The following is a 26,267-nucleotide window of genomic DNA, read 5'->3' as shown; positions in this document are numbered from 1 at the left end:
AAGTGCACTCCCGCAGCTGCTTTAGATATATTTTTGAAGATAGCTGGTTTCCGTCTCTATCAAGCATATCCTAGACCTTTCACAAAACTGTTAAATGCTATATCAAGAGAGTTTATAGAGAGGCTGAAATCACAAAATGATCCAGACTCAAATCCAGTGATTTGCAGCTTGGAGACATAACTGACATGGTTATTGAAATTGTATTGTAAGCAGTTTTCAAAGGGGTTATATAAGTTGTTTTCAAGTCATATCAGTCAGAACATTTGCACAGTTTGTTTTTATGCTGTATTGAAGCACAAAAGTGTTATAATATTTCAATGAAATTCTGATGCCTTCTGTCACACATTAGAGGGATTTGTAGAATTTTTTTGTATAAAGCAGAAGTTTTTACAGAATGCATTCAATCATTTCTATGGTCGGAATAGTTCTCACTGGCAAGGAGAACTATTCTGAATGGTCTCGGATGGTAAAACACACCCTCATCTACAATGAGTTGTGGAAAGGTGTGTGTGTCGGAGAAGAAGACAGAGACCCTGTGCAGCCCACATCAGACAAAGAACTCGCCATTTGGGAAAACAAGAACAGCAAAGCCTATGCATTGATCGCAGCATCTGTAAATGAGGAAGTAAGTCGTCATATTTCATCCTATTCCACTGCCTTTGAAGCTTTACAAAAGCTGAAAGAACTCTATGATACACATTCTGCACTTGAAGTTGTTCAGCTCATGATTAAACTCTTCACTCTTGAACTGAAAAATAATGATCCTCTTGCTCTTGCATCTGAAATAAAGTCTATAATGCATGATATTAAATCCACTAAGGTTGAGCTGGATATCTCTCTTATTGCCTTTCTCAAAGCACTCTATCCTACCTACTCCAATTATCTTGAGTCTTTACAAGCAAATGGAAATCTTAAAGATATAACCTTTGACTCTCTTGTGAAAAAGTTTGCTGAAAGAGAGAAAGCCTTTGGAAAGAAAACAGTCCCTGAATCTTCTGAAGAGACTGTTTGCCTTGCTCACAAAGAAAAGCATCCTGCTCAAGATTCTACAAGAGGAAGAGGTGGACGAAGAGGAAGAGGAAGATACTTCAGAGGCAGGGGGGGCAGACATTCTCAAGCAGAAAAGGCAGATCTGCATTGCATTCGCTGCAAACGAAATGGATCACATGATGCTTCTACATGCAAGCTACCATGGGACAAGGTTGAGCAGAGAAGAAACCAGCAGAAAGGTAAAACTGATGACACAGACAAAGGTAAAGCACCTGAATCCGCTCACTATATTGAGGCACAATGTAACATTGGAGTAAATGAAGATTTGTTTAATGCTTCACTTGCTTCTTCGAAAAATCACTGGTTGCTTGATTCAGGAGCAACCTGTCATATGACTCATAGGAAAGATTTTTTTGAAGATTTCACTGACAATGTTGATGGAGCAGTATACTTTGCAGATCAGTCAAAAATCAAGCCATCAGGGCTTGGCACAATCAGGCTTAAACTGCCTGGTCTTCCAGACTTTCTTCTGGATCATGTTCTATATCTCCCACAGCTCAAGAGAAACTTGATGTCCCTGGTCCACATCCGTCAGCAAGGTCACTCCATTCACATGTTTGATGGCAAGCTTGAGGTAAGAAAGGCATCTGACCACTCACTTGTCATGAGGGGTATAGAAGAAGAAAGACTTCTTAAACTGCAAGGAACCTCTGCTCATGCACAAAATTTCTCATATATTTCTCATCATGAAGAAGATGCACTTCCTTCAAGTTTATTATGGCATGCTAGATTTGGACATTTAAACTATGATAGTCTCCGCTTGTTGAAGAAAAATGGTGTTGCTGGTTTGCCTACAATTCCTAGAAAACATAAACAATGTGATGCTTGCATTCTAGGAAAGCATAGCAAACAGTCTTTTCATGATTCACATTCAAGAGCACATAGGAAGCTTGAACTTATTCATTCAGATTTATGTGGTCCAATGCCTGTTCCTTCTGCAAATGGAAATAAATATATCATGACATTTATTGATGATTACACCAGAATGTGTTGGGTTTATTTTTTGAAGAACAAATCTGATGCTTTTCAAACATTCAAGAATTTTCATAAATGGATTGAAAATGATGCACAATCTCATATTGGGTCTATTCGCACTGATAATGGAAAAGAATATACATCAAATGAATTTGAACACTATCTTCGCCAACATGGGATTAAACATCAAACAAATGTGCCTTATAATCCTCAACAGAATGGTGTAGCTGAAAGAATGAACAGAACAATTTTGAATATGGTACGATCCATGCTTTTCTTCAAAAATGTAAAGACAATGTTTTGGGCTGATGTTGTTCTATGTGCTGCATATATAAAGAATAGATGTCCATCTAGTGATATAAGAAACAAGACTCCTTATGAATTGTGGTATGGACATGTTCCTTCGGTAAAACATCTCAGGATATTTGGTTCCACCTGTTATGCTTTAATACCAAAGGTACATAGAAACAAACTTGGTGCTAGAAGTCGTAAGTGTATCTTCCTGGGGTATTCAAACACATCTAAAGCATACCGCCTTTATGATGAAGTAAATAAAAAGTTTGTTTTATCTAGAGATGTCATTTTTCTTGAATCATCCAAATCTGACAGTGTTGTTGAGCGGCAACTTGATCGCTTGGATAGATTCACAAAACCGAAATCATTCCAAGAGTTTGATAATCAGATTCCACATCTTGAAGGGGGGATTCCTATACTAGATCAACATGTGGAATCTTCTTCTGAAGAACAATCTCCCCTGCATGACACTCCAACAACGGATGATGCTTTAAGTGATGTAATTGATAGAATTGGGAGACTCAATCTTGATTCAGACCCAACTCAATCAACAGAACAGCCTGGACCATCTCAAAAAGGTCCCCCAAAGTGGCTGACAAAGACACTTGAAAGTGTTCATCCTGATGAAATTGGAAAAACAGGAACCAGAAATTCAAACCGACAAGATGGAGGTGATGTAGATAACTCTAATTCACCTGTTGATATGGATGTTACTTATGATTGTGAATTGAACTTGTCTACAGATTTTGAACCAACTTCCTTCAAAGAAGCTGCTCCTCATGATAAATGGAAAGAAGCGATGCAGAAGGAGTATGATGCCCTCATAAAGAATGGCACTTGGAAGCTGGTTGATCCTCCATTTGGAACCAAACCAATTGGCTGCAAGTGGGTCTACAAGAACAAGTACAAAGCTGATGGCTCACTTGACAAGCACAAAGCTAGGCTTGTGGCAAAAGGTTTTGCACAGAAGGAAGGGGTCGATTATGAGGAAACTTTTGCTCCCACAGCAAAATGGGCCACCATCCGGACACTCTTTGCACTAGCTGCTCAGAACGGTTGGAAAGTCCATCAAATGGATGTAAAAACTGCATTCTTGAATGGAGATCTAAAGGAGAATGTTTTTATGTCCCAGCCTGAAGGATTTGCTGTGAAAGGACATGAACACAAAGTATGCAAACTTGTGAAGTCCTTGTATGGCCTCAAACAAGCACCACGAGCCTGGTATGAAAAACTAACTGAGCATCTTCTGAAACTCAACTTCAATCATTTTGATCTTGATGATGCAACTTTATTTGTCAAGAAAGTTGGCAAAACAGTTGTATATCTTGTGGTATATGTAGATGATCTTTTAATGACAGGGAACAATGAAAGCTATATTGCATCCATAAAGAAAGAATTAGGAAAAAATTTTGAAATGACTGATTTGGGCTATGTTCATTACTATCTTGGCATTGAAGTAACCCAACATCCAAAGTCCATATTTCTTTCTCAAAAGAAATACATTGGAGATTTGTTATACAGATTTGGCATGACAGAGTGCAATCCCCTTTCTACTCCAATGGAACAAAACTTGAAGCTCACATCTACTGAAGGAAAGGAATTTGAGGATGCAACAAAGTATAGACAGCTTGTAGGAAGTCTCATCTACCTCACTACTACCAGACCAAACATTTCATTTGCTGTTGGAATCCTCTCCAGGTTTATGCAAAGGCCTTGTGAGGGACATTGGTCTGCTGCAAAAAGAGTTCTAAGGTACTTGAAGGGAACTCAAGACCTTGGAATCAAGTATACACAGGTGGATGACTTCAACTTGATTGGATACTCTGATTCAGACTTCGATGGAGACAAAGAAACTGGGGTATCTACTTTAGGATATGCTATGAGTCTTGGATCGGGAGCTGTCTCCTGGAGATCACGCAAACAATCAGTACCAGCAGATTCCACAACAGAAGCAGAATATGTGGCAGCAGCTGAAGCAACGAAAGAAATTGTGTGGCTCAGGAAAATTCTTGAAGATTTGCAGGTAAAACAAATACAATCAACTCCACTCATGATTGATAACACCTCTGCAATAAAATTGGCCAAGAACCCAAAGTTCCATGATCGTACTAAGCACATCAACACTAAATATCATCTGATCCGACATCATGTTGAGGCCAAAACAATCCATCTCCGTCATTGTTCCACAAACGAGCAAATTGCAGACATCTTCACCAAAGCGCTTGGAAGAGAAAAGCTTGAAAGATTCAGAACGATGCTTGGACTCACCAACATCCCTTTAGATTAAGGGGGGGAATGTTGACACCTAATTCGAAACGGATGGGTGAAGCTGGACAGTCATCTAGAAGATGAACTGATCCGTTTTATGTATGTATAAATAATAGTTGGCTAATGAATAAAATTATCAGTTCTTTCTTGCGCTCATTAATTTCTGGAGTTAACCTGGCCTGACAGATTATATACCTTTTCAGAAGAGCGAACTTGTATGAAGTTCCACGTGTAACTGTTTTGACCTTTGGATCTGAAAAATATACACAGAAAACTACATTCCATCCTCATTCTGTAACTTCTTACGAAATTTCAATCTGATGCTCAGAGAGATAGTTATGACGATTTTCCCAAGGTCACTTTTGAGGATGTAATTTGGGAATCTTCAAAAACCCTAACTTGCTCAAATCATATATCCGAAAATATAGCGAGCCAAGATCTGAAATTCAGACCTAAGGTTCAGAGTGATTTCATTTCAAATGGGTTTATTGTTTATCTTCTGAAACTTTGTAGAAAAAAAGTTATGGTGAAAATTCCACGATGACCTGTTTTAGATGAAATTCTGGATCTTGCAAAAACCCTAACTTCCTCAAATCATATCTCCGACAATATAGTGCGACAAGATCTGAAATTCGGACCCGAGGTCTAGTGTGATTTCTTATCAAACGGGTTTTTTTTCACTTTCGAAACATCGCAGAAAAACAGTTATAGAGAAAATTCCACGATGACATGTTTGGAGCAGCGAAACCCTAGAATCCAAAGCTCTAATACCAAATGTTATGAAACCAGCTCACCAAAAGATAGAAAATATAGATAAACGCCTTAGAAACAAACCTCTTCGAGGGGGAAACCTCCTTTACATTACACAAATGAAAAATTCTTAGATGATACATATGACAAGACCTCCTTCCTATATATAGGAGTCTAAGGGGTCATAATATAATCAAAGCCGACATAACAATAATAATGTAAGGGCACAATAATAATAATAGTGGGCTTCTATGGGGCACAATAATAACAATATGGGGACTACATGGGCACAAAAATATAATAAGGGGGTTGTACTAATAACAATAAGGGGTTACACTAGTAGTATAGGGACCTAACATTTATAGACACCTTCATTATTGTCTCTCAAGGTACATACCCACCCCGGTGTTCTTTGAGTATGACCTTCTAGGACTATTCTTATCTTGGGTTCCCAACCCTCAAATAATATCGGTCCTCTTGCCTACTCTTGTTTTGGATGTCCTATACATCCTCAAAGAGTATTAGATGCCAGATGATTACCCAATCCTGCCATTCTTTCTTCCCAAGTGAAGGTAAGAATGTTGTGTCTATCTTGAGTCTATATTCCCATTCATGACCTTCATCTAGACTTACGACTGTTAGTCCTGGTCAAGTGCATGACCCATGAGATGGAAAAACACAAATGTCACTCCTTTGTAATCAAGTGTGATCCAAAAATCCCTTTTTATCAGGGACTTGTCATATCTCCCCCTTAACTAGGGACTCTTTCATTCATTAGCAACTTCATCTTCATGGGTCCTTCAACTGCTTGATCTCCTTTCTTTCTTTGATGTCATGAAGTATTTGTTCAAACTTCTTCTAGGTAGCGCACCATCCATCAATCACTTTCCTTCCTGTTTTGTCATGTCATTGCTTCCTTCGTGGAAAGTGTATTTCTTGCCATACATCAGGTTTTCTTGTCATTTGGCTACTCCTTTGTCATCTTTCCATGCTTAGGAATATTCTTCTCATGGATGCTTCATTGTACTTGCTTGTTTACATGCTTCGACCTAGTAGCCCATCATGACTTCATCCTGACATTGCTTTTTCTTTTTCTAGATGGCTTCTTCATCACGACATCTTTGTAGAGTAAAATCATTTATCTGCATCCTTCATATCTCCAAGGGCTTCATAGGTGTCAAGGGTCCTTCCTTCCTTTTTCAGAGATTTCCTGCCTTCTTTAGGGAGATATCTTCAGATTATGTTGTCAAATAGTGATTCTCGATGATCATGGTGTTCTTCACATGCTTGATATCTTTCTTCATTCACTTCTTCTTAGATAGATAGGTCAACCATCTTATGCTTATTGCGAGAGAATTTCTTCATTGCTTGCTTCCTGGATTAGTCAACATTTCTTCTTGCTTCGTAGTCAACAATCTTATACTCCTTATATGAGCATATTCTTTTGTTGACCTTCATTGCATTGTAGTACATGCCTTCGAGCATGTTCTTGGTGAAAGAGATTCTTTCATACTTAATCATGTTATAGACCTATTCCCATGACTCAATAATATACAAATGATAACATGACTAAAATTTGATGCATACATACCTCATCTTGATTCTCTTTTGATCATCTTAGCTTCATTTGGTTGTCCTTGGTGTAGCCCTTCTTGCTTCATCTTAGCTTGCCTGCATATCATCCTTTTCTTCAATCCCATGAATGGGATTCCCAATGAGACATTTGCTTTGGTTTATGAACCTTCTTTTGAAGATTCCATCATAGGATCTTAAAGATCCTTGCCTTGCAAATGTTTCTTTTCTTTTGATGATGGAGGTTTTCTAAGATTATTTTCCATGATAAATTTTCTTTCATAGTGGATGAGGTCCTATTCTAGGTATGCTCCTTCTTCATGAATATCTTGAGCTATGCTCATCATGCTCCTATATTCTAAAAGATATTTCTAACCATGCATTTTTGTTCTCATTTATAAATGTTCTTTCTACATGAGTATCTAGAACTCTATGTACTTCATGTTTCTAGATTCTAGAAGATGTTTCTAGCTATGCAATTTTAATTTATTCCTACATGATCCTATCCTACTCAAAACCTTGAAAGAAGACTTGAAGGTAAGAGTTTGACCTGGTCATAGTAGAGATCCAGAGGATCTTCCTTCTTTTGCTTCTTTTCTTCTTCTTTCACCTCTTGAGTCATGTGAGCTTCTTCCCTCTTTCTTTTGTTGTTGTTGTGCTTCTTAAGCTTAGGATAATTCCTTTTGTAGTGTCCATATTCTTGGCATCCAAAACATTGGATTTTTGGACATGTCTTTGTTCTTTGTTCTTCGTGGACTAAATTTGCCAAATTTTCCCTTTCTTTTGGCCATGGTAGCAAATGCTTGCTCCTTTGACCCCACATCTTCCTTTGCTTTAAGTCTGGCTTCCTTTGTCCTGCCTAGAGACCACATTTCACTGAGTGTGGTTGCTTCCTTCTTGGCATATATGCTTCATGTGAAGTTGCCCAATACTCAAGTAGAGCATTGAGTACTACAATTGTCATCTCTCTATCATACATGACTTCCCCAAGCTCTTGAAGTTGATCTCTCATTTCAGAGATTTTCATGAAGTAGGGAGCTATTCCTTCCTTTATTATCTTCATCTTGTACAATTAATTCCTTAGAGATATTACTTCTCTAGTTGTGGATACCGAGAATAGCTCTACTAGCTTCTCATAAATTTCTTTTGATGTTTCAAATTTGCAGACATAAGGAATGAGAGAGTCTTTGATTTATTATATTAGAATCCTTTGAGCTCTTGTCTCATCCTTATTGTACTTAGATAAGGCTTGAGTTTGCTCCTTAGCAGGGATAATGGTATTCCCTTAACATGTTCTAGGAGTTCATTCTCCTTGAGAAGTAAATCAATCCTCTTCTTCCATGCAAGAAAGTTATTGGTACCTACCAATTTGTTGCTTTCCTTGCAAAAAGACATTGATGTATATTTAGAAGGGGACATATACTTACTTGATAGATTTTGAGATGTATGGGATTTGCTTTCTCCTTGAAGACTTGATGGCTTGTCTTCCTAGGATCTTGATGCTCTTCAAGTTTCCTTCTAAAAGTGGACTTGCTTGATGATGAGATTTACTTGATGACTTGTCCCTTGATGTAGATCTTGCTTCGATCTACTCTTCTTTGTAGGTGCCATTATCTAAGGCTCTTCTTCTTTCTATGTAGACTTCCTTGATGAATGACGGATTGGAGACCTTATTTTCCTTGAAGTGATTGAGATTTCTAGGCTTGATGCTTTAACCTTATAGATATCCTTCCTTGATAAGTGTTCTTGAGTTTCCCTTTCCTTGATGTGTCACCTTAGCTCCTATACCATGTTGAAGAATCTAGGGCAAATAAGTGTAGTGTGATTCTTCGTTACTTGATAACAATTTGTGGAGTCTTTTTACTTTTTCTTGTTAGCTTAATCTTCTTCTTATTATTATTAGTGCATGTGTGTTTACTTCATCAAACTGCTACTAAAACAAGAACACAAGATGTTGGCTCTCTGCCAGGGCCAAAACCTCTCTTATCTTGAGAGGAAAACCTTTAGTGAGTTTCTATTATTGAAGCTTCTTATTGATCAATGCCAAACCCTAGACCCCTGACTTGAATATCCTCCAAGCATAAGTCAAGTCCTTCCGGCACTTTGTTACTAAGGCACTTCCTCCTTCCGCCACTTCAACCTCCTTCTTCTGGCACTTCGTTCTTCTCTTAATTGTTGATAGACCTTATTGTACTTTCTCTAGAAGAGACACATTTTGATAAGTCCCTTTTCTTGTGATGATCCCTTTCTTCTACTTGACCAAATGAGCTCTTTCCTCAAGGTGTAGGTGCAGACTGGATATGATTATCCTACAGCCCTAGATTTCCACATGTGTGGTGATTTCCTTGATATGGTAAGCTCTTTTATTCCTTCGCTTAAGTGTCCTTCTCCTTTGCTTGATTGGGAGACCTTATAGGTCTAGTTTCCTAACCCAATTAGAGAGATATGCCAACTGTGGGTTTCTGATGTTATGACCATAGGCAACCTTCCATGTCCTCACACGTGTGACTATAGATTGCCCTAGAAATAGCCCTTTAAGATTCGATGTTCTTCCTTCCTTCGATGATGAACTAGAGGCTCCCTTTCTCGTCTATTTTTCACCCTTTACTTTCTCACTTGTTGCGTTGATTTCAAAGGTAAGTGAGTACGTTTTGGTTGAGTGGACAACCCTTTTATATATAAAGGACTATCCCTCCTTTTAGGCTGACTAGAAGACCGACTTGAGGAAATTTTACAGGGTGACTTGTTGTGCTTGCTTTAGATGGCTTCTTTGGTGGTGTAACATGCTTGAAGGAGCTTCTTTGATGGTGCCTTTGCATAGGAGGGGACTTGACTTTTCTTGGAGGTATTCTTTTGACCCTAATACATGGTGTAACATGCACTTAAGGCCTTTAGCATTTCCTTTTGATTATTTGACTCACCTATAGCACTTAACATGTGCTAGACCTATTTCATTGAGCAAGAAACTCATTGACATATATTATAAAAATAATACATCTTTTCTTGAATAAGTACAAATATCAAAAGTACATTTATGAAGACCAAACCTAGTTGCATTTCCTTCAACACCCAACCCTTGAGTTAACCTAGCATTTCAATGAATTAGAACCAGATTCGCTCCCATGACAGCGCATGAGTGCGACTGTAAACCTATAGTCTCTCCCAGAGTTCCTGCACAAGAGAGACTATCAACCAGTTATGTGCCAGACACTACGCGATTTAAGCTAGTTTTTCAGGGCTAGCCTCCAAACCAATGCCTAGAACTTGATGAGACTCTCCAAGACATTAAATTACACCAATGAAAAGTCTCTAACATTAAACTTGATCAAGGGCTTGACATAACCAAGCCTAACCATGATATACATTTTGTTAAACACTTAGTAAATATGCAACCTACATGTGTAAATAACATATCTGAGCATAGAGGTCTCATACTTATCTGAGATTCACTATGCAGCATTGTCTCCTTATCACATTAGATGAAATTTCATCCATTAGGTCATAGACACATTGATCATTCAATAAAAAGTAATAACATGATGAGAGCCATACATAATTTTTGTCATAAAACATATAAATAACCAGCATAATAAGGGCAAAAATATCCATGAAATCACAACCATATATACCACATATAATGCATCACAATACTCATATAAATACAAAGATAAATAACCTTTCATTATTGATGCAAAATCCAAACCCAGGATGGGACTTCCACATTCCACCCGACAGTAGAATAGCTGACCCAAATCTCTCTTCATCCATTCACCCATGTGCCATATTCCAAGCATGAATGTGGGATCTCATAGAACACATCAATCAAAACTCATCTAGGGCTTCTAGAGGCCATCCACCTCAACCCATAAAATAGTGATTCCACCTCATGGTCAGACATCACAACACCATCATCGGATTAGTCTCTATCCTAGCCTTCCAGGGTTCAAAAGCATTTGTTCCAACCCGACTCCTAGGACTAGTAACTTAACCCATAGTCGTCACCAGGCTCCAGAGCATTTGTACAACCAAGGCTTCCAGGATTAGTAACTCAACCCACAACTATTGTTGGGCTTCCAGATCATTTTTCCAACCAAGGCTTCTAGGACTAATAACTCAACCCAAGTTTTTATAGGGCTCTTAGGACTACCAACTCAACCCAAGTCATTACAGGATTTCCAGAGCGTTTTTCCAACTAAGGCTTCCAGGAATTAATAACTCAACCCAAGCTAAGGAAACATGAGAACCAACCAAAACAAAATAAGGAAATAAATGCACAATCTCCATGGCTATCCAGAAAATGGAAAGGCTAGGAAAATCCACTGTCAATCCAGGAAATCTTCCATGCCAGTGACAGATCATGACCAAAAAACCACTTGCATGTGCCATTCATGCCAAAACTAGTAAATAAATAATCCATGCAACTCGGTTGCTGCAAGCAAATATGATGTAGTTGTTGATCCTAATGCCCTCCTGCGCTTTCCTGCTCTTCCTTTGCCTTCTTGCTCATAAACTCCAAGTATGCCACACCCTCCAAGGGTGCTCCAAGAAAACTCTAAGTATCCAAGAGTATGAGAGAGATAGAGAATAATGAGAGAGTTATGTTGTACTAGTTTCTCGTAGGTAGCCCTTGGATGCAAAAACTACGCTAAGAAGCCAACTCAACCAGTCTTTAGGTTTAAACTGGCCCTTGAACTAGAGGGGGCTCCGTCAATTGTTGTCAGGCTTTGTTTAAAATTGTTCAATGTCACTGGACAACAGCCTATGAGGCACAATGGCCAGATTTATGATATACTTTGGGTGGTTGCTGATGATTGCACAATCCCTATTTATGAATAAATCCCTCTCTTGCAGAGTCCTTGCTCAAAGTGTCAACTTCCAACCTGACAGAATAACATGATTTTTAAAGAATTTGACAGAAGAATATAAGGGAAACCCTGATAATTAAGCAGTCATACTTAATCAACTAGTAAAACTTGAATGCGTGTAGAAGACTTATACAGCCAAACAAGACACATTCAAGAGCTGACATGAGGTAACAATTTAAAGATGTAGAGGATCTATCTCATATAGACTGTCCAATAAACTAATCTCTTTAAATCGTTATAACTTTGCAAGGGATTTCAGAGAGATTGATACTCAATCTATTCTTACCCAGAATCTCCTATGTTACTTTGAATGTATGTAGAAATAAGTTGTGAAAACACTAGAAAAACATACAGGAAACAAAAATTTTGTCATAAACTAGAGCTAGAAGGCTTTAATTAGGAAATTTGTAATAAAGTTTTACAAAGATGATAGGTTTTGGCATCAAAGGCCAACCATTTTTTATTACAAATGAAACAATATATAGACTAACTCTATCCTAAACTGTTACAATAATTCTGGAATAAAATCCTAAATAGTATACTAAAAATAAAACAATCTCTGAATAGTCTGCAAGAAATTTGGAACTATTTGCAAATCCTTTGCCTTAGAATATGGAAAGCTTTTGTAAAGTGTCTGAAGTTGTAGGTATTGCTGGAGTGTTTAGAATCATCTTCTGAATCTATTGGCTGCCAGGTGTTCATTAGACTGCTAGCTATGATCCTTTGGATAAAAAAAGCAAAAGATTTGCTACTTAATGTTGTAGCTAATTTTGAGCTTAGAAAATCTCAATCTCTGCCCGTTTATTGTGTCATTGTTTGACCCGTTGATTGGATAGATGGCTAGTTAGTAATGCCTCGGTTAGGTAACCTACAATCCCACCATGTGCATCTCGGAAGTTAATCCCAACACCAGCATTTAGTATTGGAGTTATTTCCCATCGTAACCTAGTGCAGATGCTATGTGTAAGACACATTGCCCATGCTTGTTAAGAACTGAGGCACCCTTTTCCCCTTCAGTGACGAAAATAACTTCAGTTCGGGATGCCAAAGTGACATGACTACCTCATCCTTTTCATAATCTGCTCCATTTGTAAGGAACGATGCTTCTTCTTCATTGATCTTAATCAGATCTACCTTATCCCATATGCTGAGAATTCCTTTACAAGCTTCCTCGAGAGATGGAAACAGTGGCAATCTAAGATTCGGATCATAAGATTATAAAAAACTCCAGTGCTTTTTGCAATCTTCATTGCTTCAAGATGGGATGATCTGCATAGTTCTGAGATCAGAATTATTGATCCATAATGAAAAATGCTTGCATGTCGAAGTAAGTCTACATCAAGTTTAGACGTGGTTAGTAACATGTCAGCACTGGGATTACGATAAAACATAAAATCTCGTTCACCATCATCACACAATGTAAAAAAATCAAGTGTTGTTCTCACATTCTTATCATAATGTATGCCTCGATCCAACACACCTTTCTCCTTCAAAATGTCAACCAATTGAAACCCAAATTGATCTTCACAAACATTTCCAATGAAAGTTGAGAACCTGCCAAACTTAGCTATTTCTACAGCAACATTTGCAGGTGCACCTCCTGGGGCCTTTTTAAACATTTATGCATGTGCTAACGAAACCCCTGACTTCGATGGGACAAAATCAATGAGCATCTCCCCAAAGCAAACAATCAAGTCTTTTGAGGTAAGCATGCTTCCTTCATTCAACTTTGTACCACATAGCTCCAATCATGGAATCATAACCAAGTTGGTGCCTTAATGGCCTCGATTCACTAGCAGAACCAAAGGGCAGGTGACTGAAACCTCTTCATATACAACATGACAACAAAATTTTGATAACCATTTGCCAAAGATTCTGCTTCTTCTAAAGAAACTGAAAACTATGGATATGAACCTTAATAAGGGCACCAATTGATCGGATCAATATGCTCATCTGAAAATACTAATTTAGAAACACCATAAATATCATAGTCATCTTCATAAATTATGTTTTCAAATGGAATGTATTCATGTGAATTACACATATTTTCGTTAGTTCATGTGTAGGATCGCTCGGGCTCCATGTTGGGGTCGCATGGTGAGAACCATGACAGGTGCATGAGCATAAGATGGCAAAATGACAAAGAAAATCGTTGTGGAATCATGGCTAATACTACTTTCGCTTCCAACAGAGAAAAGTTATGCCCCAAACATATCCTTGGACAAAATCCAAAATGCATAGATGTCAATGGATGTTTCACAACCTTTACTATTCCCTCATTAAATTGTGTTGGGTTGAACTCGTTTGCATCATTTCCCCACAAAGACTGATCATGGTGGATTTCAAGGATTGGAAGCAAAAGTCCAATCCCTACAGGAATTGAAAGCCTTCCAAGATTCATTGGCTTACATGTCTGACCTCGTGAACTATTTGTTGGTGGGTAAAGTATCAGGGCTTCATGTAGAATCATTCCCACAATTTTAAGATGATTCACACCATCCTCATTTGGAACAACATTTTTCACAGACTTCCAATACCTCTTTGCATCCACGCTCCTGCCATTCTTGGTGCATTCCAATAAAAACATGGTCCATGTCAACATGATTGATGTGGTATCATATCCTACGAAGTAGAAAAGCTTGCATTCATCAATGATTTCTTCTGTAGTCATGTGTACATCTTGAAGGTTTCCCCCCAACCATTTATTTCGAGAAGATATCATGAGACCAAACAGATCAGTCCCACAGATTCCTGACTTTTCCATGTCAGCAGTCCTTTCCCGAGCCTCAATCACCTGCCTCATGCATTTCCTGATTTCTTTCTCAAACTTCCAACGTTGCATGTTCTTATTTGTAGGCAAAAACTTGAAGCCCAAAACATAAACAATGTGAAGTAATTCAGTTGCGAGAACAATTTGTTGAGCCTGCAAATTCAAGATGTTATTTTCCTCTACATAATTGCTTCGAAATATAGCACAAGAAATAACATATGTTGTGAGATCGCAGAACTCTTTAAGCACTTCAACTTCTTCTGCACTAGACAACACCAATTCACCCTATTCCTCTAACGTATGGTAGTGCTTTCCACAATTCATATACATGATCACAAGGGCACTATGCACAAAGGCATCTGATTGAAATCTCCACATGGGTAGTTTGAGATCTTTGTTTTCACATACACTCCAAGCGCATTAACAGTATCATTTACAAATGGTGGCCTAATCTCCAAACCATAGATCCCACACTATGTCTTTCATTCTCCCCATCGCTACCAACATAACTAATCTGGTCATCCCTAGATGTAGAGACAAGCTATGGATCCTCAAATGTAAGTGAATAAATCGGGCCAGGTAGGACACCATCTCTTACCATCTCTTCATTCTAAGCATCATTAGTTGAGCCAGAAGATATCTGCCATCCTAAATTCATTAGAAAATTTTTGATTTATAGTAGTTGTCGTTCTCGTGGAGAATATAGATGTTGCGCATCTAAAACATGACCACACAAGGATCTTATTGCCACCTTAAACCCTACCTGGCATAGTTAACCTTTGCGTTCTCCCTGAAACCACCAGTTGATTTCAGAGGGGGTCGATTATGGTAAGTTGTTTTGCACCTAGGGGGATCGAAATTTACCCAATGATGCCTTGTAATAATACGTGATTTTACAAAACTGACTTATTTCGGACCCCCCCAACTGTTAAAGCTCGGATGACCATGGGGGGCCGAAATTAAACTTCATACATTGATTTGAGAACACGGATATTTGTCATCAAAAAGTACGAAACTTTTACCTCTTATGCTCCCATCATATACCACGCATCGTGTGTGCTCCTCCCTTGGCTTGGCGCTTGAGTGTTGAACTTTGACTTGGCTTATGACTTTGATGAGTTCGAAACATGTAACATGAGTCTGACTTAGAGATGGGTTACAGACCCAATAATTTTACACAAAAATTAATATTTTACACACATATATATATATATATATATATATACTAAAATAACCCAAGAAGTAGTATATGCACCTTTATACCTCAGAACTGTGTCAAGGAATAAACTGACAGTTTTCAAAAAAATTGTAACTTTCAAAGGTGTCAGAAAAAGTTACAACATCGGCTCCAACTGGGGACTGCTTCCCCCTGTGGGACACAAAGAACTAGTAGACCAGTAGCCTTGATTGTTGGACATGGAGTCATACCATAAAACTATGACCTGAAGTTGCAATATGCTATAATCAAACCGATGCTCCCCACTAAAACGCTGCAATCCTTAACTGTAACTTTCAACTCATAATCTGACCACTATAACCTATTACTTGAATGCATCCTCTGTCCATTATTGATTATTCCTAGCAGAAAGAATATAAACAATAAAGAAAATTTCACCAAAACCTCTAGCACCATTGCTTGAAAATAATTCTTTATTCATTCACTGATTACCAGCTGCTTAAAATGTAACAATCCACCCATTGCACACCAAAACTGAATAATCTAATACTCACTAAATTTGAAAATAACTAATTCAACCCCACACAGCCTTTACCTAACTGAACTAAACATTTACATTGTTATGTGTAATCTTCTTTCCAATGTAACCAAGTGAGGAGTGGATTTACTGATAGATCACTTTGCCAGCAACTGGAAACTTGAAACATATTTACAATATAAAACTCAAACTCCACACGCAATAGATACTTACATGTGAACTTTAAAAGCTGCATCCTCTATGGACATCTTAGATTTCTAATCATGGATAAAAGGAAAAAACATATACTGCTGACTGCAACTATCAATGAGCCTTGCACAAACACAGCTGTAAAGTCAACTGATATTTCGAAATAGTGGAATTGGTAACCTAGTGGAATCACCACATGACAAAGTGGAGTCGTTGGGTGAAAGAAATGCAACCAATAAAAAATTCCTACTCCTTGTTCACCAGCAAGGAATAGATCTAATTATCTTCGTTACTTTTCTCCCCAACAACGGCGCCAAATGTTGTGCTTATTTCTCGTAGGCAGTCCTTGGCTGCAAAAAATACACCGAGAAGCCAACTCAACCAGCCTTTAGGTTCAAGTTGGCCCTTGAATCAAAGGGGGCTCCCTTAATTGTTACGAGGCTTTGTTTAATGTTGTTCACTATCACTGGACAACAGCCTATGAAGCACAATGGCCAGATTTATGATTTAGTTTGGGTGGTTGTTGATGATTGCACAATCCATGTTCATGAATAAATCCCTCTCTTGCAAAGACCTTGCTCAAAGTGTCAACTTCGAGCCTGACAAAATAACATGATTTTTAAATAATTTGACAGAAGAATATAAGGGAATTCCTGATAATTAAGAAGTCATACTGAATACTTAATCAACCAATCAAATTTGGATGCGTGTAGAAGACTTCTACAACCAAATAAGACACATTCAAGAGATGACATGAGGCAACAATTTAAAGATGTAGAGAGGCTATCTCAGACATACTGTCCAATAAAATAATCTATTTAAATGACTATAAATCTGTGGGGGATTTCAGATAGATTGATACACAATCTATTCTTACCCAAAATCTACTATGTTACTTTGAATGTATGCAAAAATATGTTATGAAAACACTAGAAAAACATACAGGAAAAACAAATTTTGTCATAAACTGGAGCCAGAAGACTTTAATTAGGAAATATGTAATAAAGTTTTACAAAGCTGACAGATTTTGGCATCAAAGGCCAACCATTTTTTATCACAAATGAAACAATATATAGACTATCTCCTAAACTGTTATAATAATTTTGGAATAAAATCTTGAATAATATACTAAAAATAAAACAATCTCTGAATAGTCTGCAAGAAATTTGGAACTGTCTGCAAATTCTTTGCCTCAGAATCTGGAAAGTTGTTGCAAAGTGTCTCAAGTTGTAGGTATTGTTGGAGTGTTTAGAATCATCTTCTGAATTTATTGGTTGCCAATTGTTCGTTATATTGCCATCTAAGGTCCTTTGGATGCTAAAATAAAATATCAAAAGATCTGCTACTAAATGTTGCAGTTAATTTTGACCTTAGAAAATCTCAATCTCTGCCAATTTATTGGGTCATTGTTTGACCTGTTGATTGGATAGATGGATATTTAGTAATTCCTCTGCCAGGTAACCTACAATCCCACCATGTGCATCTCAGAAGTTAATCCCAACACCAACATTTAGTATTGGATTTATTTCCCATCGTAACCTAGTGCAGACGCTATGTGTAAGACACATTGCCCATGCTTTTTAAGAACTCAAGCACCCTTTTCCCCTTCAGTGAGGAGCAATAACTTCATTCTGGGATGCCAAAGTGACATGACTACCTCATCCTTTTCATAATCTGATCCATTTGTAAGGAACGATGCTTCTTCTTCATTGATCTTAATCAGGTCTGCCTTATCCCAAATGTTGAGAATTCCTTTACAAGCTTCCTCGGGAGATGGCCATAGTGGCAATCTAAAATTTAGATCATAAGATAAAAAAAACTCCAACGCATCTTGCAATCTTCATACCTTCAAGATGGGTTGACCTGCATAGTTCTGAGCTCAGACTTATTGATCCATAATGAAAAATGCTTGCATGTCGAAGTAAGTCTACATCAAGTTCATACTTGGCTAGTAACATGTCAGCATTGGGATTATGATAAAACATAAATTCTCGTTCACCATCATCACACAATGTAAAAAAAGCAAACGATGTTCTAGCATTCTTATCATGCATATGCCTCGATCCAGCACACCGTTCTCCTTCAAAATGTCAACTAATTGAAACCCAAATCCATCTTCACAAACCTTTCCAATGAAAGTTGAGAACCCGCCAAACATAGTTATTGCTACAACAACATTTGCAGGTGCACTGCCTGGGGCCTTTTTAAACATTGATGCTTGTGCTAACAAAACCCATAACTTCAATGGGGCAAAATCAATGAGCATCTCCCTGAAGCAAAACAATCAAGTCTTTCAAGGTGATCTTGCTTCCTTCATTCAACTCTGTACCGCACAGCTCCAATCATGGAATCATAACCAAGTTGGTGGCTTAATGGCCTCGATTTACTAGCATAACCAAAGGGTAGGTGATTGAAACCTCTTCATATACAACATGATAACAACATTTTGATAACCATTTGCCAAAGATTCTACTTCTTCTAAAGAAACTGAAAACTGTGGATATGAACCTTGATAAGGGCACCAATTGATCAAATCAATATGCTCATTTGAAAATACTAATTCAGAAACACCATAAATATCATAGTCATCTTCATAAATTATGTTTTCAAATGGAATGTCTTCATGTGAATTACACCTATTTGCATTAGTTCATGTGGAGGATCACTTGGGCTCCATGTTGGGGTCGCATGGTGAGAAAAATGACAAGTGCATGATCATAAGATGGTGAAATGAAAAAGAAAATCATTGCAGAATCATGGCTAATACTACTTTCGCTTACAACAGAGAAAAGTTCTACCCCAAATATACCCTTAGACCAAATCTAAATGGCATAAATGTCAATAGATGTTTCACAACCTTTACAATTCCCTCATTAAACTGTGTTGGGTTGAACTCATTTGCATCATTTCCCCACAAAGACTGATCATGCTGGATTTGAAGGATTCGAAGCAAAAGTTCAGTCCTTGCATGAATTGAAAGCCTTCCAAGCTTCATTAGCTTGCATGTTTGACGTTGTGAACTGTGTGCTGGTGGGTAAAGTCTCAAGGCTTCATGTAGAATCATTCCTACAATTTTAAGATGATTCACACTATCCTCATTTGGAACAACATTTTTTCACAGACTTCCAACACCTCTTTGCTTTCACGCTCCTACCAGTCTTAGTGCATTCCCAGTAAAAACAAGGTCCATGTCAACAAGATTGATGTGGTATCATGTCCTGCGAAGTAGAAGGTCTTGCATTCATCAATGATTTCTTCTATAGTCATGTGTACATCTTGAAGGCTGCCCCCAACTGTTTATTTTAGGAAGAGATCATGAGACCAAATAGATCAGTCCCACATATTCCTGACTTTTCCATGTCAGTAGTCCTTTCCCGAACCTCAATCATCTGCCTCATGCATTTCCTGATTTTTATCTCCAACTTCCAGCGTTGCGTGCTCTTACTTGTAGGCAGAAACCTGAAGCCCAGAACATAAACACTGTGAAGTAATTCAGCTGTGAGAACGATTTGTTGAGCAAGCAAATTGAAGATGTTCTTTGCCTCTGCGTAACAACTTCCAAATACTGTGCGATAAATAAAATCTATTGTTAGATTGCAGAACTCCTTAAGCACTTCAACTTCTTTTGCACCAAACAACACCAATTTGCTCCATTCCTCTAACAAATGATGATACTTTCCACAATTCATATACATGATCACAAGGGCACTACGTGCAAAGGCATCCGATTGAAATATCCACATGGGTAGTTTGAGATCTTCGTTATTACATACACTCCAAGCGCATTAACAGTCTCATTTACCAATGGTGGCCTAATCTCCAAACCATAGATCCCACACTGAGTCTTTGATTCTCCCCATCGCTACCAACAGAGCTAATCTGGTCATCCCTAGATGCATAGACAAGTTATGGATCCTCAAATGTAAGTGAATAAACCGGGCCAGGTAGGACACCATCTCTTCATTCCAAGCATCATTAGTTGAGCTAGAAGATATTTGCCATCCTAAATTCATTAGAATTTTTTTATTTAAAGTAGCTATCATTCTCGTGGAGAAGATAGACGTTGCCCATTTGAAAGATGGCCACACAAGGATCTTATTGCCACCTTAAACCCTACTTGGCAGAATTAACCTTTACGTTGTCCCTGAAACCACCAGTAGATTTCGAATGGGGTCAATTATGGTAAGTTGTTTTTCACCTGGGGGGGACCCAAATTTACCTAATTATGCCACGTAATCATACGTGGTTTTATAAAACTGACTTATTTCGAACTCCCCCAACTGTTAAAGCTCAGATGACCATGGGGGCCCGAAATTAAACTTCATACATTGATTTCAGAACACAGATATCTGCCGTCAAAAAGTACAAGACTTTTACCTCTTACGCTTCCATCATTTACCACACCCCCTGTGGTCTCCTCCCTTGGCTTGGCGCTTCAATGTTGAACTTTGACTTGGCTTATGACTTTGATGAGTTTGTAGATTTCGAAGGCATATGTAACATGAGTCTAACTTAGAGAAGTATTATGGACCCAAAATCTTTACACAAAATTAATATTTTAAATGAAAAAGCATTTTATAAAAAATATAATTTTATGCTTTTTATAAAATTAAATTTATTTAAAAATTAAACTTAATATTAAAATAACCCAAGAAGTTGTATATGCACCTTTATTCCTCATAATTGTGTCATGGAATAAACTGACAGATTTCAAAAAAATTGTAACTTCCAAAGGTGTCAGGAAAAGTTACAACAAGCTCCAAAACATACTGACTAAGTCTTGCCCACTCATCCTCAGAAACCTTTTTATTAATGAGGCTTCTATTTTCTTCATTTTCCATTATTTTCCTTTGTTTTCCTCCTCACATGCAACCTATGACCTTTCACCTTCCTTTTCTCCTAATTTCCATATTTTCATAAATAAATGTGCCAAAATACATTTTTGCCTCTTTAATGCCTTAGCCATTTCCTTTGCCAATTTATTTACCCATAAACAACCAAATGAACACCCACCAGGATGTCCTGCCCACCATTCAGCTTGGAATACATGTCCCATCATCATGGCCTTTTATATTTTTACATGAGTTTTTTCACCAGGGCTATTACAGTAAATTATGAAACTATTTCCATCAGATTCAACCCTAGGTCTACTGAAAACTTAATTTTAGTTAGTAATTCTAACAATATATGATAGTTAATTTTACAATTGGTATCAATGAAAATAAATAAAAGTAGTAAAAATGGGATACTAGTTATAAAAGGTTACCAAGCGATTGTGAATTGCGAAATACTATTTCCATTACATGCAGGAAATCTCCCTGAATGTTGTGTTCAAAGTATCACAAACAACAAGACGACTAACTCAATCACCTATGGCAGGTTTGCAACCTAGAGGGGGTCTTTCGATATACCCGAAAGTACATGGAAGCTCAATCTGTATTAGTGTTGTCTAGTGCATCTTGTACGATAGGAAGCATTCCAATATATTTATCATACATGGAGCATCATCTGATATACCCAAAAGTACACAGAGAACGATCCTATATACTTATATACGTGGAATACTGACTACCTGCGAAATGTAACTCAGACAATTACCGACAAATATTATGTTTAAGACAAATTCTTCGGCGTAAATCACAAGATAAATCATTTGTTGACGCGTTTTGAACCAACTAGTGTGGTTCATCGTCAGGACAAGTTGAAGAAACAGATCCAGCTTAGCATGTTAAATAGTCTGAGCAGAGCCTCCAACGGCTATCTTGTACAACGGCTAATTTTGACTTTAGGACCAGAGTCATACAAAATATTATAATTTAATGGAAATCAGTTATATTAGTTGACCAATAAAAATTATATAAAATTATAAATTAATTTAAATGGTGTTAATGGTTAGTTAAAAAGATATTGTTTGATAATTAAAATAATAAGTTATTTAGTATTTAAATGGGAATTAGTTATATAAGGACTTTTTTTATTATAATATGATATATATATATATATATATAAAGTAATATACATAAAAGTTAGTTATAATAAAAAAATAAATATAAAGTAATAAAAGTTAGTTAGAATAAAGATATTGGAACACGAAAAAAAAAAAAATAATAATAATAATAAATAAATATAAATAATAATAATATAATAATAAATAATAATAATAATAAAAAATAAATAAATAAAAAATATAAATATAAATAAATAAAAAATAATAATAATAATTTATTATTATTTATTGTTTTATTTATTATTTTATTAATTTTATTTCAATTCTTATTATTATTATTTTATTTTATTTTATTCATTCATTTGTTTATTTTTATTTTATTTTATTTTTTTTAAAGTTTATTTTATATATTTGTTATTTTTATTCATTTATTTATATATATATATATATATATATATATATATATATATATTTTTTTTTTTTTTTTTATTTTTAATATTTTTTTTTTTTTTTTTTTTTTTTTATTTAGTTATTTATTTATTTATTATTATTTTTTATTTTTTTTTCGCGTTCTAATATCTTTATTCTAACTAACTTTTATTACTTTATATTTATACTTTTATTCTAACTAACTTTTATGTATATTATTATATATATATATATATATATATCTATTCATATTATAATAAAAAAAGGTCCTTTATATAACTAATTCTCATTTAAATATTAAATAACTTATTATTTTAATTATCAAACAATATCTTTTTAACTAACCATTAACACCATTTAAATTAATTTATAATTTTTATTGGTCACCTAATATAACTGATTTCCATTAAATTATAATATTTTGTATGACTCTAGTCCTAAAGTCAAAATTAGCCATTGTACAAGATAGCCGTTGGAGGCTCTGCTCAGACTATTTAACATGCTAAGCTGGATCTGTTTCTTCAACTTGTCCTGACGATGAACCACACTAGTTGGTTCGAAACGCGTCGACAAATGATTTATCTTGTGATTTACGCCGAAGAATTTCTCTTAAACTTAATATGGATCACAGAAGTCTCAATTCAACGACAAATATTATGTTTATAGACAACATAACACATCTTCTAACCTAGATCCACTAAATATGATGTGATTAATTAATGCCTTGCTAAATTTTAATTGATTTTATTGTTTTTCTTTTTATTAAAGTAGTCAAATGTGTATGGTAACCAACCGATATAGTAATCGAATTTCAAATGCAGCTAACAGGAAATGTAACCTTTTCACTTTGATGAATCCTATCTACGAAAGAGAAAAGTCTTCATTCACGTTTCAACAATGCAATAATCAATGAATCATTTTCGAAATGCAAATCAAAGAGAATGCAGAATAGACGATTTTTGGCCCAGGATTTTTTTTGAAAAAAATACAACCTAATTTCCTTAAAATCCAAGCCAAAAAATGCTTCCCACAACAAGTCAAACAAGAAAACAAGGTCGGATTAATCTATATTTTTTTGAAAGTAATCCAAAATTCTTTATCGTAGACACAAGTAATTCTTAATCACATCACTGAAAGAAGACATGTTCATACAACCAAATTCCAGAATCAAGAAATTTCCTTTTGATAAATCAATGAAACTAATCAATTCGAAAAGCCTAAATATGTAAATATAAACAAATTACACAAAAATACAATTAAACATGACAATCCAAGCAAAGGTTTACTTTTCTATAATGTAAACAAACCCAAGAAATCATAACAAGCAAATTTTTCCAGACCCAAATGGAAAAAAACTTTTTTTTTCAAATTTTCAAAGTGTGTTGCAGGTAATCTATTCACACAAGTGCGGTGTCACTCTGTTGCTAATAGTAAATTGTGCAATTGTCACTCTATTGCTAATAGTGAATTGTGTAATTGTTTCTCTGCTGCTAAAAAGGAGAGCGCGACACCTCAAAAAAACAAAGAAAAAAAAATGTAGCCACAGATCCAAAAATTTAACTTTAAAGTATCTAAATACAATCAATCAAGGTAGTGGAAGGCAATCAGAGAACACGGGAAGGCATATAGAAGAACAAAACATTCCCCAATGGAGTCGTCAATTTGTTAGGCGAACAAATCTCATATTACGGACAAGACAAGATATCCCAAGAGGAAATCCTTGGTTGGTGGACTCCATTTTTCTCAACCTAAGACCAACGCAGGAAAGGTGATGTTTATTCCGATTAAAATAAATTTTAGACGCTTTGACACAGCTTGTTTTTTCAATTTTTAAGAGTCGATAAAAAACAAAAGATGACTCTAGTCGCCTTCGATTTTTAATGAGCTTGAAGTGACAAGTGCTCAGATGGACCTTTTCCTTTAAGGAGTCTGAAAAGGAACGAAAGAGACTACTCTGGAAATCTAGACAGAGGGATTACCAAACCAATCGCAAAACTACAGAATACTTTTTAAGGTACGGCAGTCAATCTTCCCGAATGTTGTGTTCAGTGCATTGCGATCGATAGGGCGGCAGACACGGCTTCCTATGGATAAAGGATAAAGCCTATTGTGGTCTCCCAATATATACTCGATGGTACGGGGGAGCACAAGTCCGTACTAACACTTATCGTCTCAAAGTGGAGGAATCACCCAACCAACAATGAAAACAACAGTTATCAGGCTTTACGACGCCGGAATACGTCTCTAGCCTAGACTTCTAAATGTTGTGCGTTAGGTTCCAAAGCGTTTTTAGATTCATTAAATTTATTTTACAGTTGATCTTGCTTAAGAAAGTTGCCTTTCAGGTTCACCACGTGATGTAGATATACAATTCCTAAAATGCAATCTAAGATGATAAACAATCGTTTAATGTTCTTTTTGCAATGAAAATCCTAGCTACTAAGGAAAGAGAGACGATATTCTTTCAACATAGAGCAGAGAGCACACACTATATGCACTGTCCTAAATCAAACCAACAAACAATCTAAATGCAAATGCACATGCATGTATTTGTTTTTAGCCTTCTTAATGTGTGAATGATAGAAAGAAAGCTAAGCGCAAATCTGAATTATTTTTCAAAGCGACATTACTAACAAGTTTCTTTTCAAGACAAAATGAAGACAATGACGACACTTTGTTATTTGGAATTGAAAACTTGCTTTCGACACTTGAAAAACTATTAATTCAAATCAAATACAAGAGTAACAGTGTAATCGGCTATCAAGAACAATCATATTCTCTTCTATGACTGAAAACGACACTTGCGACACTTCCAGATCAAGAAACGACAGTTCAATTATGCTACTTCTTTGTAAAAGAGAATTGAAAATGGCTCACAATACATAAAAACATTTACAGCTCTTTGCACAATGGAGGCAGAATAATGGCAAGGAAGCGGGTTTCCAACAGAGGTATACTAACTACAGACAGCAAAACTCCTTAATAAAGCTGAAAAGAGTGAAAAAACCAAAGTCTGAAGGCAAAATTAGCCCTTTCTGATCAGCGCACCTGTTACACAGGGATTCCAGTATGCATCCCACCTACAGCACACGGGAAGTGTGATGCATACTAATATCCTTGAAGAGAGGGTGCGATGGTACAGTGCGGGACTTTTGATCCAGTTCTTGATCATAGTTTCCAGCACAGTTCAGGGATTTTGGCCGAGCAAGTGGTAATCAGTAAATAAATCATAGGGGTAGATCTAAGGAGGTTACTTGAGCCACCACAAGGGCAATTAGAGAGCTTGTAAATCGATTTTTCAGTTTATAAACAAAACCCAGAGATAGACTTAAGCAGCATTGATCTACTTTGCACTTGTATAGCAAATGCAGTTCGAAGGCTAGCTGACTTGACTTCAGGCTTCGTCTGTAAGTTTATAAAGCAAACAAATATAGACAAACAAA

The 26,267-nt window shown here is 36.5% G+C and overlaps 3 pseudogenes; all 3 read right to left on the bottom strand.

The window, feature by feature from the left end:
* Positions 1-12,702: 12,702 nt before the first annotated feature.
* On the bottom strand, positions 12,703-13,486 carry LOC149260543 (putative fructokinase-5 pseudogene; annotated as a pseudogene).
* A 344-nt stretch (positions 13,487-13,830) lies between these two features.
* LOC149260542 (cytochrome P450 CYP72A616 pseudogene) lies at positions 13,831-14,616 on the bottom strand (annotated as a pseudogene).
* Positions 14,617-18,036: 3,420 nt separating this feature from the next.
* On the bottom strand, positions 18,037-18,735 carry LOC149260541 (putative fructokinase-5 pseudogene; annotated as a pseudogene).
* Positions 18,736-26,267: the final 7,532 nt, after the last annotated feature.

Source organism: Pinus tabuliformis, chromosome 6 (assembly GCF_031772625.1).
Source record: "Pinus tabuliformis cultivar Carrire ecotype Pingquan chromosome 6, CPIR1, whole genome shotgun sequence".
Taxonomy (NCBI): Eukaryota; Viridiplantae; Streptophyta; class Pinopsida; order Pinales; family Pinaceae; genus Pinus; species Pinus tabuliformis.
The sequence above is the reverse complement of the archived record's forward strand: the minus strand, read 5'-3'. Positions and strand labels throughout refer to the sequence as shown.